Genomic DNA, 7,188 nt, shown 5'->3' with positions numbered 1-7,188 from the left:
TGTAGTAGCAATAATTTAAGGAAGAGACAGTAAGTATTTAAATAAGAATAGTTGCAGTCAGAATGGATGTTAGAATAGGTTTGAAAATTTTATAAATAATAAACACAGTAAGACTTGACAATTCATTGAATGTAGCTATAGAAACTAAATATATATGGTGGAATTAGAAAGAAAAGTCAAGGATGACCTCTTGGATACCAGGGTAGATAACTGGATAGAGAGATTATGATTTTAATATTGAATAATTTTGTGTTAGTATGAGAATAAAGTAAATGTGTACAAGAGGATGTTGGATATATGAACGTGAAATCTCTCTGACATACAGATATCAGTGGTGTTCAAGACCTGTAAAGTAAATAGGACCATCAGGGGAGAATTTGTAATATCTATTGGACAAGGAAAGATAAGTCATGAAAAGTACACTGTCTACGCAATCAGAGGAGAGTTAGAGAAAATGCAGTGTCATATTGCAGAGAGAGTATCTATGCTTTGGAGGAAATATATGACCATAATAATGGTTAGGAGATATCCAGATAGACATTCATTGAAATAATATTTGCTTTGAATAATAAGAAATCACACAGGCTTTAACCATAGTAGCTTCAGGACCTTGAAGAGAAATAACTACAAAGATCCTGAAGACTAACATGCAACAAAGTAGACACAATGACTAACTAGGACTCTTCTTGACAAGTTTTAATATAAACAAATATAAGAATATTAGACAGTCACTAGAATGATCCCAGGATCAAGGATTTTTTTTTTTAATAAAAGATATATTCATCAGTTTAGGCTAAGAAAAAGGAGGTAAAGAAAGGTGCACAATAGTGTATGATGAATAGGTAAAAAATGGAGCTGATTCAAGTACATAAGTTAATCCTGAGCAGGATGAACATCTCATTATCTAAGACCAGGAAAAAGGTAATGAGTAAAAGTCACAGACAGAAATAATGTTTGAACTTGAGCACAAGTTGAGAAGAGTACCCATTACCACTGGGATTTTTTAAGCTGCCTACTGAAAATGATGAAGATTTAAAATAATGATTATGAACTTAGAATATTTATCATGTAACTCAACCAAGAACAGTCATGGTGAAGATTCAGGTGAGTTTCGTAATTAGGTTGTAATGACCGCTCTCTACATAGTTCAATGATTTTTTTCCAACTTGCTTAGCTAAAAGAATTAGAAAACTTGTAAATGCATCTTGTTTTATTGCTCTTTGCTTTATTGCCCTCACATATACTGAATTTTTTTTTTTAAACAAATTGAAGGTTTGTGGCAACCCTGCACTGAACAAATCTATTGGTGCCATTTTTCCAACAGCATTTGCTCACTTCATGTCAGTATAACATTTTCATAATTCTTTCAATATTTCAAATGTTTTCATGATAATTATATTTCTTAGAGTTATCTGTGATCAATGATCACTGATGTTACTGTTGCTATTGTTTTGTGGTGCCACAAATAGCTCTCACATATGACAGCAAGCTTAACTTATAAGTACTGTGCATTCTGATTGCTCCACTGACAAGCCATTCTCCCATCTCTCTCCTCCTCCTCAGGCCTTTTTTTTTATGTCGTGAGACGCAGCAGTATTGAAATTAGGCTAATTATTATAACATCCCTATAATGGCCTCCAAGTGTTCAAGTGGAAGGAAGAGTCACATATATTTTATTTTAAGTCAAATGTTAAAAGTGATTAAGCGCAGTGAGGAAGATATACCAAAGCTGAGATGGGTCCAAAGTCAGTCATCTTGTGCTAAACATCCAAGCTGTGGACGCAAAGGGAAAGCTATTGAAAGAAATTAAAAGTGCTACTCTGTTGTGCAAAAGCTTTTAAGTTTAATTAGGTCACATTTGTTTATTTTTACTTTTATTTCCGATATTCTGGGAGGTGGGTCATAGGGGATCCTGCTGTGATTTATGTTGGAGAGTGTTTTGCCTATGTTCTCCTCTAGGAGTTTTATAGTTTCTGCTCTTACATTTAGATCTTTAATCCATTTTGAGTTTATTTCTGTGTATGGTGTTAGAAAGTATTCTAGTTTCATTCTTTTACAACTGGTTGACCAGTTTTCCCAGCACCACTTGTTAAAGAGGTTGTCTTTTTTCCATTGTATATCCTTGCCTCCTTTGTAGAAGATAAGGTGTCCATAGGTACATGGATTTATCTCTGGGCTTTCTATTCTGTTCCATTGATCCTTTGCACAACAAAGGAAACTATAAGCAAGGTGAAAAGACAGCCTTCAGAATGGGAGAAAATAATAGCAAATGAAGCAACAGACAAAGGATTAATCTCAAAAATATACAAGCAACTCCTGAAGCTCAATTCCAGAAAAATAAATGACCCATCAAAAAATGGGTCAAAGAACTAAACAGACATTTCTCCAAAGAAGACATACAGATGGCTAACAAACACATCAAAAGATGCTCTACATCACTCATTATCAGAGAAATGCAAATCAAAACCTCAATGAGGTACCATTACATGCCAGTCAGGATGGCTGCTATCCAAAAGTCTACAAGCAATAAATGCTGGAGAGGGTGTGGAGAAAAGGGAACCCTCTTACCCTATTGGTGGGAATGCAAACTAGTACAGCCACTATGGAGACAGTGTGGAGATTCCTTAAAAAAACTGGAAATAGAACTGCCATATGACCCAGCAATCCCACTCCTGGGCATACACACCAAGGAAACCAGAACTGAAAGAGACATGTGTACCCCAATGTTCATCACAGCACTGTTTATAATAGCCAGGATATGGAAGCAACCTAGATGCCCATCAGCAGACAAATGGATAAGGAAGCTATGGTACATATACACAATGGAATATTACTCAGCCATTAAAAAGAATTCATTTGAATCAGTTCTAATGAGGTGGATGAAACTGGAGCCCATTATACAGAGTGAAGTAAGCCAGAAAGATAAAGACCAATACAGTATACTAACGCATATATATGGAATTTTAAAAGATGGTAACAATAACCCTATATGCCAAACAGAAAAAGAGACACAGATATACAGAATAGATTTTGGGACTCTGTGGGAAAAGGCGAGGGTGGGATGTTCTGAGAGAATAGTATTGAAACAAGTATACTATCAAGGGTGAAACAGATCACCAGCCCAGGTTGGATGCATAAGACAAGTGCTCAGGGCTGGTGCACTGGGAAGACCCAGAGGGATGGGATGGGGAGGGAGGTGGGAGGGGGGATCAGGATGGGGAATACATGTAAACCCATGGCTGATTCATGTCAATGTATGGCAAAAACCACTACAATATTATAAAGTAATTAACCTCCAACTAATAAAAATAAATGAAAAATAAATAAATAAATAAAAGAAAAAGAAAAAAAAAAAAGCGCTACTCAGTGAACACAGGAATGATAAGAAAGCCAAACAGCCTAACTGCTGATATGGAGAACGTTGTAGTGGTCTAGAGAGACCAAACCAGGCACAACACTTTCTCATGCCAAAGTGTAATTCAGAGCAAGGCTCTAACTCTCCTCACACTTAGGAAGATTGAGAGAGGTGAGGGAGCTGCAGAAGAAAATAGAGGTTGTGAAGCTAACAGAAGTGGATTGACAAGTTCTAAGGCATGAAGCCATCTTTATAGCATCAAAGCGCAAAGTAAAGCAGCAAGTGCTGATGTAAAAGCTATAGCAAGTTATTTTGAAAATTTAATTAAGATAATAAAATGAAGGTGATTACACTAAACAACAGATTCTCAATACAAGGGAACCAGCCATTTATAAGAAAAGCCTGTCATCTAGACCTTTCACTGAGAGAAGTACATACCTGGCTTTAAAGAGTAAAAGCACTTGTTAGGAGATAATGTACTAATAGCTGGTGAATTTAAGCTAAAGCCAATGCTCATTCACCATTCTTGAAATCCTAGGGCCCTTAAGAATTATGTTACATACAGTCTGCCTACATACTATAAAGAGAACAACAAAGTCTGGATGACGGCACACAGGTTTACAACATGGTTTATTTTAAGCCCAGGGTTGATACCTACTGCTTAGGAAAAAAGATCCCTTTCAAAATATTACTGCTCATTGACAATGTACCTGGTCACCCAGAGCCCAGATGATCTACAATGAGATTAATGTGATTTCATACCTGCTAACACAACATCCATTCTGCAGCCCATGGATCAAGGTGGAATTTAGGCCTTCAGATTTTATTATTTAAGAAATATATTCCTTGAGGCTAAAGTTGTCAAAGATAGTGATTCCTATGATGATCTAAGCAAAGAAAATGGAAAACCTTCTGGTTTTCTGGATTTACCATTCTGGTAAATCTGGTAAATCTGGATTTACCATTCCAGATTCCAGATGCCACTAAGAACATTCATGGTTCATGGGAAAAGATTAAAGTATCAACATTCACAGGAGTTTGGAAGAAATCAATTCCAACCCTCTTGGTTGCCTTTGAAGAGCTGAAGACTTCATTGGAGGAAGTAATTACAAATATGGTGGAAATAGCAAGAGAACTAGAATTAGAAATTGAGCTTGAGGATGGGAATGGATTGCTACAATCAGATGAGAAAATGTTAATTGATGAGGATTTGCTTCTTACTGATGAATGGTGATTTCTTGAGATGGAATCTACCTTTGGTGAAGATGCTGTAAATATTGTTGAAATGACAACAAAAGATTTAAATTACAACATAAACTGTTGATTAGCATCAGCAGGTTTTAAGAGGTTTGAATACAATTTTGAAATAAGCTTTACTGTGTTGGTAAAATGTTATCAAACAGCTTTGTATGCTACAAAAAGTCATTAACGACAGGAAGAGCCAACCCAGGTGGCAAATTTCAGTGTTGTCTTTCTATAAGAAACTGCCATACCTACTTCAGTCTTTAGGAGCCACTACACTGATCAGTTAGCAGCATCAGGATCAAGGCAAGACCTTCCACCAGCAAACAGATTAGGACTTGCTAAAGGCTCATGATGGTCACCATTTTTAGCAACAAAGTATTTTCTATTAAAGAGAGGTATTTTTTTTTTTTTTTTTTTTTTTTTTTTAGCAACAACATACTTGCACACTTAGTAGGATACAGTACAGTGTATACATAAAGTTTGTATGCAGTGGAAAACCAACTACAAAAAAAATCATGAGACTTGCTTTTGCATTATGGTCAGTCGGTTCAGTGGCTCAGTTGTGTCCGACTCTTTGTGACCCCATGAATCGCAGCATGCCAGGCCTCCCTGTCCATCACCAACTCCCAGAGTTTATTCAAACCCATGCCCATCGAATTGGTGATGCCATCCAGCCATCTCATCCTTTGTCGTCCCCTTCTCCTCCTGGCCTCAATCCCTCCCAGCATCACGGTCTTTTCAAATGAGTCAGCTCTTCACGTCAGGTGGCCAAAGTATTGGAGTTTCAGCTTCAACATCAGTCCTTCCAATGAACACCCAGGACTGATCTCCTTCAGGATGGACTGGTTGGATCTCCTCACAGTCCAAGGGACTCTCAAGAGTCTTCTCCAATACCACAGTTCAAAGGCATCAATTCTTCAGCGCTCAGCTTTCTTTATAGTCCAATTCTCACATCCATACATGGCTACTGGAAAAACCATAGCCTTGACTAGATGGACCTTTGTTAACAAAGTAATGTCTCTGCTTTTTAATATGCTGTCTAGGTTGGTCCTAACTTTCCTTCCAAGGAGTAAGTGTCTTTTAATTTCATGGCTGCAATCACCACCTGCAGTGATTTTGGAGACCAGAAAATCAAAGTCAGCCACTGTTTCCACTGTTTCCCCATTTATTTGCCATGAAGTGATGGGACCGGATGCCATGATCTTAGTTTTCTGAAAGATGAGGTTTAAGCCATTTTTCCACTCTCTTCTTTTACTTTCATCAAAAGGCCCTTTAGTTCTTCATCACTTTCTGCCATAAGGGTGGTGTCATCTGCATATGTTAGGTTATTGCTATTTCTCCCAGTAATCTTGATTCCAGCTTGTACTCCCTCCAGCCCAGCATTTCTCATGATGTACTCTGCATACAAGTTAAATAAGGAGGGTGGCAAAATACAGTCTTGATGTACTCATTATCCTATTTGGAACCAGTCTGCTGTTCCATGGCCAGTTCTTTTTTTTTTTCATTTATTTTTATTAGTTGGAGGCTAATTACTTTACAATATTGTAGTGGTTTTTGCCATACATTGACATGAATCAGCCATGGATTTACATGAGTTCCCCATCCTGATCCCCCCCTCCCGTCTCCCTCTCCATCCCATGGCCAGTTCTAACTGTTGTTTCCTGACCTGCATACAGGTTTCTCAAGAGGCAGGTCAGGTGGTCTGGTATTCCCATCTCTTTAAGAATTTTCCACTGTTTATTGTGATCCACATAGTCAAAAGCTTTGGCATAGTCAATAAAGCAGAAATAGATGTTTTTCTGGAACTCTCCTGTTTTTCGATGATCCAGTGGATGTTGGCAATTTGATCTCTGGTTCCTCTGCCTTTTCTAAAGCCAGCTTGAACATCTGGAAGTTCATGGTTCACTTATTGCTGAAGCCTGGCTTGGAGAATTTTGAGCATTGCTTTACTAATGTGTGAGATGAGTGCAATTGTGCAGTAGTTTGAGCATTCTTTGGGATTGCCTTTCTTTGGGATTGAGATGAAAACAGACCTTTTCCAGTCCTGTGGCCATTGCTGAATTTTCCAAATTTGCTGACATTTTGAGTGCAGCACTTTCACAGCATCATCTTTCAGGATTTGAAATAGCTCAACTGGAATTCCATCACCTCACAAGCTTTGTTCTTAGTGATGCTTCCTAAGGCCCACTTGACTTCACATTCCAGGATGTCTGGCTCTAGGTGAGTGATCACACCATCGTGGTTATCTGGTTGTACAGCTCTTCTGTGTATTCTTGCCACCTCTTCTTAATATCTTCTGCTTCTGTTAGGTCCATACCACTTCTGTCCTTTATTGAGCCCATCTTTGCATGAAATGTTCCCTTGTTATCTCTAATTTTCTTGAAGAGATCTCTAGTCTTTCCCATTCTATTGTTTTCCTTTATTTTTTTGCACTGATCACTGAGGCAGGCTTTCTTATCTCTCCTTGCTCTTCTTTGAAACTCTGTATTCAAATGGGAATATCTTTCCTTTTCCCCTTTGCTTTTTGCTTCTCTTCTTTTCACAGCTATTTGTAAGGCCTTCTCAGACAACCATTTTGCCTTTTTGCG

General features: G+C 37.9%; 1 pseudogene; it reads left to right on the top strand.

Annotated features, from left to right (window-relative positions):
* The first annotated feature begins 1,630 nt into the window (after positions 1-1,630).
* LOC133051045 (tigger transposable element-derived protein 1-like) lies at positions 1,631-4,952 on the top strand (annotated as a pseudogene).
* Positions 4,953-7,188: the final 2,236 nt, after the last annotated feature.

The sequence above is a fragment of the Dama dama genome, chromosome 33 (genome assembly GCF_033118175.1).
Source record: "Dama dama isolate Ldn47 chromosome 33, ASM3311817v1, whole genome shotgun sequence".
Classification (NCBI taxonomy): Eukaryota; Metazoa; Chordata; class Mammalia; order Artiodactyla; family Cervidae; genus Dama; species Dama dama.
The sequence above is the reverse complement of the archived record's forward strand: the minus strand, read 5'-3'. Positions and strand labels throughout refer to the sequence as shown.